We start from the raw sequence: 18,684 nt of genomic DNA on the forward strand, positions 1-18,684 counted from the left end.
CAAATAACCTGCCAGACATGAGATAAACAACAGGAGAAAAACAATATTAAAATTTCTGTTTTAGACTGCCTTTTCTGTGATGTAGGTGTGATGTATCTGAGGGGTGGTCTTAGGTTACACTCCTTCTGTGATGTATGTATGATGTTTCTGGGGGTGGTCTTGATCTACAGGGTTATTCTCTCCTATCAATAAGGGAACCTATGTAAGGACTCTATATGGGCTTTTGGATACCCCATAAGGGAAAAGGGCAATTTTTGTTTACAACACTGTGTATATGATAGGCAATTGAATATAACCACTTAGATCCTAAATTAACTTACGAAAGTCAATGGAATTAAGGCGTCCTGCCTCACCCTTCCACTACAGCTCCCTTAAAAGTCTAGATAGGAACAATGTAGTCTTATGGGGTAGAGGGGGCTGCTGCTGTTAGGGGGAATCACCCTAAGTAAATTTACTTAGGGAAGTTCACAGAAAGGTTTTCCTGTTCTCTTCTCCCAGCAGCAGACTCCCATGCCTCTGTCAAACATTGCTCAGAAATCCTCTGACCCTGCAGGGGGTCTTTTACAGTGCCACAAAGGAAGAAGGAAATAATAAATTTGCCTTCCATGAACTTCGTTAACTTTTCTTACGTAGCAGGAATTTATGTATAGGTTGGGGGGGTTGCCCCTCCAGCAGATATCATGCACATGCAACCCACTACCAGAACCAGCACAATCACTTTTGTGACTTTTATGATTTGTCCCCACAAAACACTTAATCAGTTTCTTCCTATCCATTCAAAGGGCCTTTGCTGCACGATACCAAATGTAACAATTCACTGATAAATATATCTATGTACTAGCTCACTGGGAAAACTTCAGAAATTCATATAGACATGTGAGCTCAGCTACTCAGCAGCCCCTCTGCCTGAGTGATAATTCCTGGCATCCTGTTACCTGAGTGCCAGACAGGTAGCCATTCTATAAATAACATACCCAGATGAAGACAAAAGGGTGTGATTAACTTGGCTGGGAAACACCTTAGGCCCACCCCCACCCCCGGCCCGGCCATCCATTGCCCTCCCTGGCCGAGGACGGGTCAAAGGCCAGCTCAGGCAGGTGGGTGGCACCTGCCCAGGTGAGCCTCGCTTGGTGCCGCAAACCCCGCCCACCTGTGGGGAAGCGAGAGCGGATATTTTGTTACACTTGATGGGTGTTTGGTGGAGGGCAAGGAGAACCATGGGGCAGGGTCCAGGATGCTCAGATTACTGCCACCAAACCTCCCCTTTCATGATGTAACCGTGATGTATGAGTGATGAAGTTTGGGGGGGTGTAGGGGGGATTAGCAGCTAATAAAAGTTTGGGGGCTCTTTTGTTTGCGGCTTCCATCTTGTTCCACCTTGTGGCAGGTGGGAGCAACAGTCTTCAATAAAGACCAAGCCTACTGGCTGCTGTTTTGCTCTGATATTACTGGCTGGTGTCCTTGTTTTTTGTCTAAGGGAGCCCTCAGATTTCTCCGTTAACACTTAGGATCCAAACCCATATAAAAATCAATGATTTTGCACGTACATTATTTCTACCAGACGCTATAAAGTATAATCAGGTTGTGTTCGTAGACTACATTCCTCTGTTTTCCTTATCATTCTTCCCTTACTTATATGTGTGCAAAGAATATGGCTTCATGAATATAATTAAGCAAGTCTGTATTTTAATGTTTTTAACACACATCTGAAGCATTCTTCCTAGATCCCTAGCAACATCCTTGATTTCCTAGGAATGTTCTGAAATTTTGATTCTTGGCTTGTCCTCATTTCTTTGAACCTTGACGACTGACATTAATTGAAACGCAATGTGTGTGCGCGCCAGGTTTTGTGATAAGCTTTTTTTCTGACCATTCTTACGTGCTTCTGCATGTTTGCTTTGGAGGCACTGAAAGCTTCACCATTTTGGTTCTACAGAACAATATATACTTATGTACCATTTTACTGGGACTCAGGTAGGGTTGTGGTCTAAACCACTGCACCTCTTGGGCTTGCCAATCGGAAGGTCAGCGGTTTGAATCTGCGCCATGGGGCGAGCTCCCATTTTTCTAGCTTCTGCCAACCTAGCAGTTCAAAAGCATGCCAGTGCAAGTAGATAAATAGGTATCACTGTGGCAGGAAGGTAAACGGTGTTTCTGTGTGCTCTGACTTCCATCACAGTGTCCCCATTGCGCAAGAGGTGGGTTTGTCATGCTGGCCACATGACCATGACCACTACCTGCCTTAACAGTATTTTCTTCTTAATATATCAAAAGACTATTCAGGAGGAGTCACAAGAGGAGGACTCTTTTCCTCTTACTACATTATTACTACATTATATATTATACTACATTAGCGTCACCCTTCTGTGACTACAACACCTCATCGACTATCCTTTATAGTAGGGTCTATTCTCCAATAGCTACAGATCCAGTTGTTTTGTAGCTCACACCCATAAAGTGTTATTCTAAAGCAGCAATGCTGCAGCAAGCAAAGGCTCCAGCAGCTCAGACAGCTGCTTGTGGCTGCAAAGCCAGACAGGATGTATGTGACTGTTGCCATGGAAACAAAGGGGCAGTCCATTCTCCTTATTGAGCACAGGATGTGAGCTCAGTGTGTGTCATATGACCTGTACAGGATGTACATGGGTGGAGTTTGGAGTTTCTCTCTGTTTGTTGAAGAGAGCAGACATGTTTTCTCTGTACTGAAGTGAAAGACAGGAATAAAAGCAATGTAGATTCATTTCTGTCTGTGTCTGATTCCCCTCCCTGGGGATATGCTGGAGAGCAGGGAGGAGGCTAGAAGCAGTTGGTGTGTTTTTCTCACAGCCTGAGGAAAATCGCCGGAACGGACCTCGTGTGTTTTTCCTGCCGGGAGTCGCCGGAGGGAGGTCAAAAGAATTCAGCCGGTGCCTGGAGAGATAGGCACATACCTCTGACCGAGCCTGAATTCCAAAATTGGTAGCAGAGCTGCTGGTTTCTACGATCCATGGGAGTCTGCAGAAATAGGAGCAGAGCTGCTATTTTCATCCCTCTCCATGGAAGCCTGAGATGGAGGCTGATTCTCTGCAGCCAGGAGCTCACCAGAAGAAGCTGAAAGCCAAGCTACGGAGCCCAGGTATGAGATTTTCGGGCTTAAGAGTGTGAATGCAGATGGATTAATTCTCTGCTTCATGGGAGCAACGTTTGGGAAAAACAGCTCCGAGAGAGAAGAGTCTGCATTCCAAACATTCCTGTGGTTTTTCCTGTCCAAGGAAAGGAATGTGGTTGCTTAGCAACACAGGCCAGTTTCAAGATAAGGGCTGGAAGTCAGGCTGTGCCCAGAGAGGCTAAAACAGCTCGTGTTTAGACTAGGCCCTTACAAAGGAACTGTTGGAAAGGGACTTTCCAAGCAGCCAGTGTTATAGCTGCCAGGTGCACAGAGTGTAAACAAGCCAGCTATTGGATTTTAGAGGCTTGTGTTTGATAGTCAATGCAAGGACTCAAAATGGATGCCAAGAAGGGAGTTTTGCCTTCTCCACCCCTTTTGACCAGTGACAATTATGCATCTTGGTCTATTAAGATGAAGGCCTTGCTGCAGAATCAGAGACTGTTTGGGGTGATTGAGAACCCCATCCCTGCAGCACCAACGCGTCCTTGGGAGTCACAGGATGTGAAGGCCAGAACTGCTATAATTCTGTGCGTGTCAGACTCTCAGCTTATTCATATACAAGATTTACAGCACGCGAAAGATGTTTGGGACACGCTGAGAAGGACACATCAGAGAGATGCAGGTTCTTCAGCGTTGCTGTATTTTGAAAAGCTGACTAACCTGAGGCTTGCGCCTGATGGAGATGTTCAAGCGCACCTGACGGAAATGAAATTTCTGCGTCAGCAGATGGTGGAACGCAATTTCCGTCTGCAGGAGGAAGTGTTTTGCTTCATGGTGATCAACAGCCTGAATCGGACTTACAAAACGGTTGCCAGTCAGCTGGGGTCCCTCCCAGCAGCTCAGTTAACTTCGGACAGGGTCTTTGCCGTGGTTCTTTGTGAACATGACAGACTTGCCGCCCTGGATGTCAAGGACAGGGGGAGGGAAGAACGGAGTTCAGACACCCCCACTGCTGTAGCTACTGGAGGAGACGCTGTAGCTTTGAACGTTGTCCGATGCCACAATTGTGGACAGACTGGGCATCTTCAGCGGTACTGCAGGAAGCCACGTCAGAACAAAGGAGCCAAGGGAAGCTCCACGAAGTCTGAGGCGTCAGGCAGAAGTCATGCCAAGTCACAGGCGAAGCCTGCAAAGGCTTTGATGTCCCTAAAAGCCACACCACAAGTGGGGAATTCCTTCGTTTTAGACACGGGAGCGACGGTTCACATGACCCATCGCAGGGATTTGTTTTCGTCGTTTAAGAAGCAAAGCTTCATTGTACAACAAGCCAACGGTCAAGAGCTGGAAGCCACCGGAATTGGGACTGTGTATCTTAAAAGTCTGAACTTGACTATAAACGATGTTTATTTGGTTCCAGAGTTGAAGTACAATCTGCTCAGCGTTTCGCAGATTGCCAAGAAGGGACTAAAACTGTCCTATGATGATCAGAGCTGTGAGATCTACAAAGATGGAGAGTTGTATCTTTCTGCCAAAGAGAAAGATGGACTGTATTTGTTGACTTTTGATCAAAGTGATTACATGGAATGTAATTCTTGTGATTCTAACATGATTTCTTTTGCAGGTGTAGCCAAGAAGAACACCAAGCAGGTCACCTCGAGGGTCGACAAGGCATTTCAGCGGGTGTATGCTGATGTGATTGGTCCTTTAGCACCATCTAGAGGCAATGCAAAGTATTACCTAATATGTGTTGATTCTTTTACAGGTTTTGTCTGGATTTATTTTTTGGAGAGACCGAAAGAAGCCTTAGAAAGGTTTAAAGAGTTTTGTGACAAGGTTAAAAATATGCATGATGCTGACATAGATTGTCTTTGCACAGATGAGAAGCCAATTTTTCTCTTACAGGATTTCCAGAGGTTCCTGAAGAAGAAAGGGATAAGACACAAAATTGCAGCTTCCGAAGAAGCTTGGAACAGATGTGTTTGTGTTAGGGTGAACAAAGAATTGCAAAAGGGAATGGAAGCGCAATTGCTTAGTTCACATCTGCCACATGAGTACTGGGCTGAGTCGCTAATGTCATTTTGTTACACGTGGTTGAGAAAGGTTTCAAAAGACTTGGGATGTTCTCCTTTTGAGAAACTGTTCCACAGAAAACCTTCTGTTGCCCATTTCAAGGTTTTTGGGTCTCATGTGAGGACAGAAGCTCCGGGTGGAGTAAAGAATGCCAGAGGCATTTTTGTGGGTTATGAAAAGGGTCTCTACAGAGTAATTTTGTCTGAATCTGGTAAGGTGATTCTCACAAAATTTCTAGAGAGTGCTCCTGAACAGGAGCGAGTGATTGTTCACACATTTCCCACAGGTGATGATGATGGTTCTGATGATGTTGATGTTGATTTTATTGAGTTCAGTAGTACTGATGATGACAGCGATAGCTCAGACAGCTCAGTTGTCACAGTCATTGAGAAGAAATCTCACACAATGACTAGACCCTCAGAAGAGGAGGATGAACCACTGATTAAGCTTAGTACTGGTTCTTCAGAGAGTTCAGAGGCTGAACCAGAAAGCAAGGGAGAGCAGCACCTCTTACGTAGGTCTGAGAGAGCAACGAAGGGTGTACCACCCAAGAGGTATTCAAAAGAGTTTGCCAACCAAGCTATTGCATGTGTTGCTGTTGTAAACGACCAAGGTCAAATTGAAGCTGTGTCTGAGTCAGAGACAAAGGCACAACAAAGAGTTGCTAACCAAGGTAATACAGATGCACTCATTCCTTTGAAGTCACACAACCAGAGAGGTACATTGGTAAAACCAGTGGCGGGTAGTTCCAAGGGTGGAACTGAAACAACAGGGGAGTGTTATAAGTATAACAACTGTTTGTTTTCTTCTCTGGATGACGCTTTGCTCGCAGCACGCATTGATACTTTAGGGGGAGTATGTTATTCTAAAGCAGCAATGCTGCAGCAAGCAAAGGCTCCAGCAGCTCAGACAGCTGCTTGTGGCTGCAAAGCCAGACAGGATGTATGTGACTGTTGCCATGGAAACAAAGGGGCAGTCCATTCTCCTTATTGAGCACAGGATGTGAGCTCAGTGTGTGTCATATGACCTGTACAGGATGTACATGGGTGGAGTTTGGAGTTTCTCTCTGTTTGTTGAAGAGAGCAGACATGTTTTCTCTGTACTGAAGTGAAAGACAGGAATAAAAGCAATGTAGATTCATTTCTGTCTGTGTCTGATTCCCCTCCCTGGGGATATGCTGGAGAGCAGGGAGGAGGCTAGAAGCAGTTGGTGTGTTTTTCTCACAGCCTGAGGAAAATCGCCGGAACGGACCTCGTGTGTTTTTCCTGCCGGGAGTCGCCGGAGGGAGGTCAAAAGAATTCAGCCGGTGCCTGGAGAGATAGGCACATACCTCTGACCGAGCCTGAATTCCAAAATAAAGATGCCCATCTTCTGGTGCAACGATGATAATCATATTCCTTGTAAATCTGGAATTAATACATCTGAAGTACAGTGGTACCTCGGGTTAAGTACTTAATTCGTTCCGGAGGTCCGTTCTTAACCTGAAACTGTTCTTAACCTGAAGCACCACTTTAGCTAATGGGGCCTCCTGCTGCTGCCGCGCCGCTGGAGCCCAATTTCTTTTCTCATCCTGAAGCAAAGTTCTTAACCTGAAGCACTATTTCTGGGTTAGCGGAGTGTGTAACTTAAAGCATATGTAGCCTGAAGCATATGTAACCCGAGGTACCACTGTATATATTTATATTTGCTACTCTACTGCTCAAAGGAATTGCAGAAAAGTGAATTGCACTGTCACCATGTGCAGCTGCCTCAAATGCCTTTCTCTGTAGTTCGTAGATTATATGAAACACTTTATAGAATATCAGTTAGAAACATCCTTGATTGCAAAACCAGAACTATATTACAGTTACATTAAGGTAGTTATTTACTATAATAAAAAGGGGTGATATCACTAGAAAATATAACTTGTTTTCACCAGCTGATGCAACTCCAAGCAGGTTTACTTGGAAATAAGAATCACTCAACACATTAGGACTTCCTTATGAGCGAACATACCAGAATTGAGCTGTGAACAGGAAGCAGTGGAGAACAAATCAAGGCTCTGCTTAGCAACCACAGTGTTCTGCCCCCTTACCTGGAAAAATAATTATGCTCTCTGGAATTTTATAACCCAGTCAGTGAAGAAACGGTGATGACAGAACCAGCCACAATACCATAAAAAGCAACGTGAGCCCTAATGGCAGCCGTTTTTTCAACTACAGGTGCTCAGTGTTGCAACTTGGAAAAGCAGTTAATACAGTGGTACCTCGGGTTACAGACGCTTCAGGTTACAGACTCCGCTAACCCAGAAATAGTACCTTGGGTTAAGAACTTTGCTTCAGGATGAGAACATAAATCGCACAGCAGTGGCGCGGCAGCAGCAGGAGGCCCCATTAGCTAAAGTGGTGCTTCAGGTTAAGAACAGTTTCAGGTTAAGAATGGACCTCCAGAACAAATTAAGTTCTTAACCCAAGTTACCACTGTACAAACATTGGTAGTAGTGAGCAAGGTGGTGGTTGTAAGAACATTGCATTCACCATTGGAAGAATCAACTCTGAGGCAAGTCTACTGACTTGGGAATGGAATGACTTCAGCATCTTTGCTGTATCAGTATGCTAACCCCCCGAACACTTTTGTGTTCTAACCCTGGTTGGCATGATATAAAGCTGGAGACAGGCTGTGAGATTCATTTTCTTACAGGCAGTGTTAGAAACCTCCCCAGATGCCAGGCACGTTTTGCAACTGGCCTGAGTCCAACTGCGACCATGTGGATATCTCTGGATGCTAGGTTGGCGACTGACATCTCCATCTGGCTGGCCCCTCCAGCTTTCTTAAGCAGGTAAGCAGAAGAACTTATTTGTTGCATTTACTGTATATCCCACCTTTTCCTCCAAGGAGTACATGGTTCATCCGCCTCCTTGGTTAATCCCTACAACAACCCTGTGAGGTAGGTTGAAAGGCTCTGAGTGGCCCAAGATCACCCAGTCAGTTTCCTGACTGAGGATTCGAACCCTAATCTCCTGTGTCCTAGTCTGCCACTCTTAACCACTACACCACATTGACTTCCTAGAGCACTTCTGCTATGGAGCAGCTATATAAATAAAGTAGGTAAATAATTATGGGGAAAGCAATGTGTCACTTAGAGAAGGATTGAATGTGTTTGTCTTGAATCTTGAATGTGTTTGTTTCTGGATTGTTTTATCTGATGTTTTAATGTTTTAATGTGTTGTAAACCATTCTGAGATTTTTTTCTTTAAAATATCAAGTGGTATAGAAATAATAACAATAATAACAACAACATCCTACCTCAAAAAAGGTGCTTACACATTCTATTGTGGTGACCATAAACTAGGTTTAAGGTACCATTTGGTGAATAGTTTATACAGTTGTACCTTGGATCCCAAACTCTTGGTACTCGGACGTTTTGGCTCCTGAACACCGCAAACCCAGAAGTGAGTGTTCCGGTTTGCGAACGTTCTTTGGAACCCAAATGTCTAATGGGGCTTCTGCGGCTTCTGATTGGCTGCAGGAACTTCCTGCAGCCAATCAGAAGACGCGCTTTGGTTTCTGAACGTTTTGGAAGTCGAATGGACTTCCAGAACGGATTCCGTTTGACTTCCAAGGTACGACTGTATACCTACCTTTCTAACACTGCCTATAGTTTCTAACGCTGCCTTCTGAAAAAAGGAACAGAAGGAGAGAAACAGTAGGTTCTTCCTCTTTGTTGCCACTTCACTAGTCATCCTTAGGCCAAAATACTAATCTACTCACCAGCTTTTGAAAAGTTATTCAGATGCTGTCCACATAAGAGCAAAAATATAAAGCAAAGCTGGCTAACTGGCCATTGCTATTGTCAGAGTCAATGTACACACAACATTTTATTTTAGAATCAAGGAGGACCAAATATTTTTTTTTCTTATGTAGTTCACACACTCTAGATCTATTGCATTGATTTTTGCCCTTAGAATCATAGAATCATAGAATCATAGAGTTGGAAGAGACCACAAGGGCCATCGAGTCCAACCCCCTGCCAAGCAGGAAACACCATCAGAGCACTCCTGACATATGGTTGTCAAGCCTCTGCTTAAAGACCTCCAAAGAAGGAAACTCCACCACACTCCTTGGCAGCAAATTCCACTGTCAAACAGCTCTTACTGTCAGGAAGTTCTTCCTAATGTTTAGGTGGAATCTTTTTTCTTGTAGTTTGGAACCATTGCTCCGTGTCCGCTTCTCTGGAGCAGCAGAAAACAACCTTTCTCCCTCCTCTATGTGACATCCTTTTATATATTTGAACATGGCTATCATATCACCCCTTAACCTCCTCTTCTCCAGGCTAAACATGCCCAGCTCCCTTAGCCGTTCCTCATAAGGCATCGTTCCCAGGCCTTTGACCATTTTGGTTGCCCTCCTCTGGACACGTTCTAGTTTGTCAGTGTCCTTCTTGAACTGTGGTGCCCAGAACTGGACACAGTACTCCAGGTGAGGTCTGACCAGAGCAGAATACAGTGGCACTATTACTTCCCTTGATCTAGATGCTATGCTCCTATTGATGCAGCCCAGAATTGCATTGGCTTTTTTAGCTGCCACGTCACACTGTTGGCTCATGTCAAGTTTGTGGTCAACCAAGACTCCTAGATCCTTTTCACATGTACTGCTCTCAAGCCAGGTGTCACCCATCTTGTATTTGTGCCTCTCATTTTTTTTGCCCAAGTGCAATACTTTACATTTCTCCCTGTTAAAATTCATCTTGTTTGTTTTGGCCCAGTTCTCTAATCTGTCAAGGTTGTTTTGAAGTGTGATCCTGTCCTCTGGGGTGTTAGCCACCCCTCCCAGTTTGGTGTCATCTGCAAATTTGATCAGGATGCCCTTGAGTCCATCATCCAAGTCGTTGATAAAGATGTTGAATAAGACCGGGCCCAAGACAGAACCCTGTGGCACCCCACTAGTCACTCTTCTCCAGGATGAAGAGGAACCATTGATGAGCACCCTTTGGGTTCGGTCAGTCAGCCAGTTACAAATCCACTGAGTGGTAGCATAGTCAAGTCCACATTTTACCAGCTTCTTTAGAAGAATATCATGGGGCACCTTGTCAAATGCCTTGCTGAAACCAAGGTAGGCTACATCCACTGCGTTCCCTTCATCTACCAGGCTTGTAATTCTGTCAAAAAACGAGATCAGGTTAGTCTGACATGACTTATTTTTCAGAAATCCATGCTGACTATTGGTGATCACAGTATTCCTTTCTAGGTGCTCACAGACTGTTTGCTTAATGATCTGCTCCAGAATCTTCCCTGGTATTGATGTCAGACTGACTGGGCGGTAATTATTTAGGTCCTCTCTTTTCCCCTTTTTGAAAATAGGGACAACATTTGCCCTCCTCCAGTCTGCTGGGACTTCGCCTGTTCTCCAGGAATTCTCAAAGATGACTGCCAGTGGTTCTGAGATCACATCTGCCAGTTCTTTTAATACTCTTGGATGCAGTTCATCTGGCCCTGGAGACTTGAATACATCTAAACTAGCCAAGTATTCTTGTACTATCTCCTTAGTTATTCTGGGCTGTGTTTCCTCTGCTGAATCATTTGCTCCAAATTCTTCAGGTCGGGCATTGTTTTCTTTATCGGAGAAGACTGAGGCAAAGAAGGCATTGAGGAGTTCAGCCCTTTCTGTGTCCCCTGTTTGCATTTCACCATCTTCTCCTCTGAGTGACCCCACTGTTTCTTTGTTCTTCCTTTTGCTACGAACATACCCATAAAAGCCTTTTTTGTTGCTTTTAACCTCTCTAGCAAGCCTGAGTTCATTCTGTGCTTTAGCTTTTCTGACTTTGTGTCTACACGTGCTGGCTATTTGTTTGAATTGCTCTTTGGTGGTTTCCCCCCTTTTCCATTTTTTGTACACATCCTTTTTTAATCTTAACTCAGTTAAAAGTTCTTTAGATAGCCACCCTGGCTTCTTTAGGCACCTTCCATGTTTCCGTCTCATTGGTATTGCCTGAAGTTGTGCTTTTACTATCTCCCTCTTAACAAACTCCCAGCCATCATGAACTCCCTTTCCCTTTAATATTACTGTCCATGGGATCTCACCCAGCACTTCCCTAAGTTTTATGAAGTCGGCTTTCTTAAAGTCAAGAAATTGAGTCCTAGTATGCTTGGCTGCTCCTTTCTGCTGTATAGTAAACTTCAGAAGAGCATGATCACCCGTGCCTAATGATCCTTCCACTTCTACCCCACTAACCAGGTCATCAACATTGGTTAGGACCAGATCTAAAATGGCTGTTCCTCTTGTTGCTTCTCCCACTTTCTGGACAACGAAGTTGTCTGCAAGGCCAGTGAGGAATCTGTTTGACTTTATGCTCTTGGCTGAGTTTGACATCCAGCAAATATCCGGGTAATTGAAGTCCCCCATTACTACTATCTCCCTTCCTTTTGCATGCTTGGCCATCTGTTCCAGGAAGGCATCATCTATGTCCTCCGTTTGGCTTGGGGATCTATAGTAAACTCCCACAATGAGGTCCCTGTTATTCTTCTCTCCCTTAATTTTGACCCAAATGCTCTCACTTTGGCTTTGAGGTTCTAAATCTTGGATCTCTTCACAGGTATACACATCCCTGACATATAACGCCACTCCTCCTCCTTTCTTGTCTGGTCTGTTTCTCTGAAATAGATTGTATCCCTCCATTATTACATTCCAGTCATGGGACTTATCCCACCAGGTTTCAGTGATGCCTATTATGTCATATTTAGTTTGCTGTACCAAGAGCTCAAGCTCATCTTGTTTATTTCCCATGCTTTGCGCATTAGTGTACAGACATTGAAGTCCATTAATCATTTCCCCGTGTCTCTTATTTAAGGATTCTTTCCTCCCACCACTAGGTCTGCGTGCTGTTTGCTCCATTTGGTCTATGACATTTGGATGATCATCTTCATCAATTGATAGACTCCTACCTTCAGGAGCACTGTCTCCCTCCCCCACATTAGTCAGTTTAAAGCCCTCCTGATGAGGTTTCTGAGATTTTTGGCAAAAACATTCCTCCCAACCGTTGTGAGGTGCAGCCCATCGCTTGCCAGAAGTCCATCTTCAAGAAACTGCAGTCCGTGATCTAAGAATCCAAACCGTTCCTGTTTACACCATTTGCGAAGCCAGCTGTTCACTTCCACTATTTTTCTCTCTCTCCCTGGGCCACGTCGTTCAACTGGGAGGACAGATGAGATGACAATTTGTGCATTTAATTGCTTCAATTTCCTGCCCAGAGCCTCATAGTCTCTTTTGATCTTCTGGAGGCTATTGCTTGCAGTGTCATTGGTTCCCACATGAACCAAGAGGAAGGGGTATTTGTCAGTGGGTTTTATGATTCCTTGCAGTCGTTCAGTTACATCTTGGATCTTAGCCCCGGGGAGACAGCACACTTCCTGAGACATCTTGTCAGGCCCACAGATCACTGCTTCTGTTCCCCTAAGTAGGGAATCCCCTATCACCACTACACGCCTCCTCTTAGGTTTGGTCGGGGTTCTTCCGTGAGCTGTCCGTTCCAAGGTCGCCTGCACATTCCCTGAGGACAGACTTTGCTGCTCGTCTTCATATACCTGATCGACTGTAATGAGGGAGAGATCCTCAAATGGAGTCTGCTCTTCGTCTTCCATGCTAGGGGAGAGGACCTCAAAGCGATTGTGTATTTCTAAACAATCAGAGCGAACCCTCGGCTTCCTACTTCTTTGAGTCACGTTTCTCCATATATCTGGCTCCTGTGTTGGTGAACTAGCCTCCTTCTCAGGGGAGTCCCCTGTCTCCTCCTTGGTGGAGACGGTGCGCTCTGTTGCTTCCAAGAAGAGCTCCAGCTCTCTAATTCTTTGGAGCGTAGCTACACGTTCCTCCAGTTGCTGGACTTTGTCTTTTAAGAGGGCAATCAGCATGCAATTGCTGCAGGTAAAGCTGCCTGCAACCTTTGGCAAGATGGCAAACATTGTGCAGGAACCGCAGGCGACTGCAGCTGTTCCCTCACTCTCCATCTTGAGAACGTGTCGTTGGGGGTGGCTACAGCGGTCCTCCATCATGAGAAGCGTGCAGACTGGACAAATAAGTCTCCCCAAGAAAACCCTAGGTTTCCCCCAACAAACGATTGGGGAGATGGATCAAACTGCAGCGCGCGCTGCTGCCCTGCAAACTCTGATAAGCTCCTCCCACAGCTAATCATCTGCCTCAACAGAAACCCTGCCCCCTCTGACCTTTGCACAGGGAGAGCAGCTAATCAGCCACAAGAAACACACACACAAGAAAACCTTTTTTGCTCCTTCTTCAGCTGCTGCCCTGCAAGCTCTGATAAGCTCCTCCCACAGCTAATCACCTGCCTCAACAGAAACCCTGCCCCCTCTGACCTTTGCACAGGGAGAGCAGCTAATCAGCCACAAGAAACACACACACAAGAAAACCTTTTTTGCTCCTTCTTCAGCTGCTGCCCTGCAAGCTCTTATTGAGAAACTGGTTTTATTCTGGAAATAAAACCTTGTTGAGGATTGATTGTGCATGATACCATTACATGTCCATTTGAAAACAGATGTAGGCAGTCCTGTCAATGGGGGTGGTGTATGTATCCATACCTGCCCACTGATGTTGTGAGTGGGGCATATGCAATAACCACTTCCTTCTCAATTCATTTGGGGCATGTGCAGAGAGGAAAACACATGGATAACCTGATCAAGGGAAAAGCTTTCAAACATGTTTCAAGTAACCACGCCCACCCTTGCGGGTGGCAGGATCTAGAATCAATCTAGATTACGTTGTGGTTGAGCACGAATGATTACAGATTTAGAAAAACTTTATTTTTGCGCTACAAACGGGTTAGGGTGTATGCAGCCTTACAATATTGCAACTGATATGAGCACACAGACAAAGCTGAAACCATTCTGCATGACCTATAGCTGTTAGGCTCAAAGCAGAACAAAAAGAAAGCAGTACAGCAGGACAATGGAATTCCAAAGCTTTTATATTTCGGGAGTGCCTGAAGTCTCTTTGCTAGAAACACAAACATTGAAGAAACAACAACAAATATATTTAAAATGCTGGCATGTGATGTTAAATAGCCAGTCTAAATATAACCAATAACTGAAAATAATACTCTGTTTCTGGGGTGGGGGAAATCACCAAAATAGACCTCATTTCTAATTCACAGTCTAACAAAGTGATCCTTAGAACAATTAACATTATGGACTGTCAGAAGTATTCAAACCAAAGTAACAAATGCCGCACATGGCAGGCAAGCAAAGACCAGACCCACGAGAACAGTGAACAGTAGATTTGGAATGCAAATCAAAATGCAACCTGACATGTCCTTTGTTCTTTCCCCCATGGAAAATCCACTTTAAATGCTTCCCATGTGCCCTTTTTGTAAGCTTATCATCTGAACGGATCACGGAAAATTAGGCAAAAAGGATCTATTACACATTTTTAAGAGTAGGGGAGAGACTGTCTCAGAAATGCTACAACAGGATAATCAGAGGGAGGCCCATTACTGTCCCTCATGCTCTGTTGCTGCTGCAATCTTTTAATCTTTTATTTGCTTAAGAGCAATTTTCCCTTGAGCACATATATCAAGTACCATACACTACTCTCCCTTCTCATGGTAAAAGTTATTTTAAGTCACCCAAACTAATGCTGCTAGCTCCCATCAAAACATGGGGCATTGACCAAAAAAATATGATCGGGGTTTATCAGTGTAAGGATAATCCGCTTAACCAATTTAAATGTAATTTATGGAAAGGTATGTATCACATTTTAAATTGTTTAAGGAAACAAAATCTGAGCAATTCCCTCCACTGAGAGAATAGTGACCCATTCTGAAATAAGCACTTGGAAATAGCTCTGTATGCCTCCCCCCCCCCCCCCAAAAATGAAAGGCTTCTATTCCTCTTTAAAAGCATCACTATTCCACATGTAATGTCTGGTCAAGCATAATATGCCTCTCTGGAGATTCACCTGCTGGTATTCAGATGTTCCTATAGCTAATATTAATGGGCTCAAGCTGAATATAAAACCTCAGCAGATTTCTTTGTAGCTCCTGCAGCCAGTAGATAAGCTACCTATGGTTCACAATGTGAGCTGTATTTCAGTAATATTTAAGGGTCATGCCAAACCTATCACTTACGGAAAATGTCCTGCCTACAGATGTTCAAATCCAGAGCTAACTAAAAGCAGTTAATTTTGTTCTGAATATGAACAGTAGGCAATTATGACTCATAAAAAGTTTAGATTCAGAATCATGATTCAGTAGCAGTTAATGGAAAGTGTAATGCTGGTGATCAACAAAAGAGGTTTAAGGACTCTCTCAAGGCAAATCTCAAAAAAATGTAGTATAAACACCGACAGCTGGGAAACACTGGCCTGAGAGCGCTCCAGTTGGAGAACAGCCTTTATCAAAGTGGACTTTGAAGACACTCAAACTCGGGACCAAAGGGAGAAACGTGCCAAGGAGAAGGCACGTTTGGCAAACCCTCACAGTGATCAACTTCCGCCAGCGCTAGATTTATGTATAGGCTAAGCAGGCTGAAGCCTAGGGGACTTCACCAGCCTGCCCACTCTCCAGCACTGCAGTCTCCCGCCCAGAAACCTATGTCCCCACTGCGTAAGGATGTGTGGATCCAGAATTGGCCTCCACAGTCACTTACAGACAGACTCACTGTTAAGGCAGTGTTCATGGAAGACAATCTTACTCGGCTATGCGTGATCACCAAAGAAGAAGATCTTCTATAGTTTTGCCTTTTCAAAGGAGAAGATAGATAATAATTATTTGGACTCAGGAATTGGGGAAAACCCAGTTTTTAATGAGTTTAGAGGTAGAATTTGAAAATGTCTCATGATGGAAAGTGGTTTGCATGTTTGGAGTAAAACAGATGTTTCTTCCAAAACATCTGGAGAACACCAAGAAGTGGGGTTTCATCCTAGAAACCACCTAGAACCTTTAAGTACTAAAGTTGGACGGGGGACACCATATGTCAAGGTCCTGCAAGGCAAAATAGGTTGCTGCTACACAGCACTTGATACTTTAAAAAACAAACTTCCAAGAGATTACCAGAACCACCACATTGTTTATTATATACTTTATAAATGCTGCTGTTTTGGGTAAGCTGGCAAATAAAATTTACCATCATTGCCCTCTTGCTGCTTTCACCCTTCTCCCATGGAGAGCTGAGGGAATCAACCTTGAAGCATCAAGCATGCTGAGAAGAGTCCTCTTCCACGCTGAACTGTGTTTATTGATTGCCCATTAATTTTTATTTTTATTTGTGCTTACACATAAAGCCTGGGTTGATTATCTGCAGTAATGAATTGTTTGTTGAATTGTTGATATTGTATTATTTGAATTTATTAAACTTTACAAAACTAGTTTCTCTTCCCACCATGTTTTGAATTCTGAAGAATGGATGTCTGTTGTTAGCTGCTTCAACAGCAGTTCGCTGTGGAAAGGTGGCATATCAAAGCTACAAGGGTACAGTGGTGCCCCGCAAGACGAATGCCTCGCAAGACGAAAAACCCGCTAGACGAAAGGGTTTCCTGTTTTTCGAGGCGCTTCGCAAGACGAATTTCCCTATGGGCTTGCTTCGCAAGACGAAAACGTCTTGCGATTTTTTTCGCTCCCCCCCCCTTTTTCTAAGCCGCTAAGAGCCGCTTAGCCGCTAATAGCCGCTAATAGCGCTAATCCGCTAAGCTGCTAAATAAAAACCGCAAGACGAAGAGACTTGCGGAACGGATTATTTTCGTCTTGCGAGGCACCACTGTAATCACACAGTAGTAATTCTGGAATTTTATTCTTTAAATTGCCTTCTGGGTTACCTTTCAAAGATGTTGAAAAGAGAAACACTTTTTGCCGTTATGGATATTATTAATAAATCCTCTTCACTGAACATTTCAATCCTCAAGTGGGGAACAGTGAAACAAAATAACAGTAAGATGATACAAAAAAAGCAATATACAAAAACGGCAAAACCTATTAAAAAAGTCCAGTAAGTAACAATCAAATTAACAGCTCCATCGTAAAGCAAAACAAGAGTTAAGAGTTTGCATTTTAACAAAATACCTAGGTAAAGAAAATACGGCATTTAACCACAGGTGTCTGCAGGAATGAAACACCAAAAAGGGAAGCAGCCCAATTTCTAAAAAAGAAAAGGATTATTAGAATATGTACATTGTGTTTTAGGTTCTACAAATGCTAGCAGCTCTCTTTAAAAAAGAGAGCAAGCGGGGGTGGTGGGGTGGTGTGCAGATTGTGATTCACTGAAGAGCTCCCCCCTCCCCTGTGGACCATCATTAAAGGAAGCAAATGGCCTTAGCAACAGTTCTCACCTCCTCTGTCAGCTAGTGCACCCGAATCACCTCTCCTCAAGAAGGCCTCACTCTGTGGTTTGTGAACAACTGAATACCTTTCACCTTTAAAACCTGTGCAAGTTCTCACTCAACAATATCAAGCACATTGTGTCAGAAGTAGCTGCCAACCTGGGATAGGCTGACACTAGGAGTCAGCCTAGCAGATAAGTAGTAAAATATTAGGCTCCTTCACCCTTTCCCTTAACAAAAACACATACTGTACTGTAGTTCCTGCCATTTGAACCTAGGCTGCCCACCCCAGGTAAAGGTAAAGGGACCCCTGACCATTGGGTCCAGTCGTGACCGACTCTGGGGTGGCGGCGCTCATCTCGCTTTATTGGCCGAGGGAGCTGGCGTACAGCTTCAGGGTCATGTGGCCAGCATGACTAAGCCGCTTCTAGCGAACCAGAGCAGCACACGGATACGCCGTTTATCTTCCTGCCGAAGTGGTACCTATTTATCTACTTGTCCTTTGACGTGCTTTCAAACTGCTAGGTTGGCAGGAGCAGGGACTGAGCAACGGGACCTCACCCCGTCGCGGGGATTCGAACCGCCGACCTTCTGATCGGCAAGTCCTAGGCTCTGTGGTTTAATAATAAAAATTTATTATTTATACCCCCCCCCATCTGGCTGAGTTTCCCCAGCCACTCTGGGCGGCTTCCAATCAAGTGTTAAAAACAATACAGCATTAAATATTAAAAACTTCCCTAAACAGTGCTGCCTTCAGATGTTTTCTGAATGTCAGGTAGTTGTTTATCTCTTTGACATCTGATGGGAGGGCGTTCCACAGGGCGGGCGCCACTACCGAGAAGGCCCTCTGCCTGGTTCCCTGTAACTTCACTTCTCGCGATGAGGGAACCGGCAGAAGGCCCTCGGCGCTGGATCTGTGTCCTGGCTGAATGATGGGGGTGGAGACGCTCCTTCAGGTATACAGGACCGAGGCCGTTTAGGGCTTTAAAGGTCAGCACCAACTCTGTGGGTTTAACCCACAATGCCACCTGTGTTCGCCTACCCCAGGCAAAGGGGACTAGAAAAGAGGGCCATGACCCCATATACTTGGTTGCGGCCATGGGCATAGCCAAGATTTTTTTTGGGTGGGGGTGTAGTTGTCTACGATGCAAATTGTCATTTATTTACTTTATTTAGTGGGGGGGGCAGTTTCCCCCCACTGGGCTAATGGGAGTTGCAGAGAGCAC

This window comes from Podarcis cretensis (genome assembly GCF_951804945.1).
Source record: "Podarcis cretensis genome assembly, chromosome: 2".
In the NCBI taxonomy this organism is placed as follows: Eukaryota; Metazoa; Chordata; class Lepidosauria; order Squamata; family Lacertidae; genus Podarcis; species Podarcis cretensis.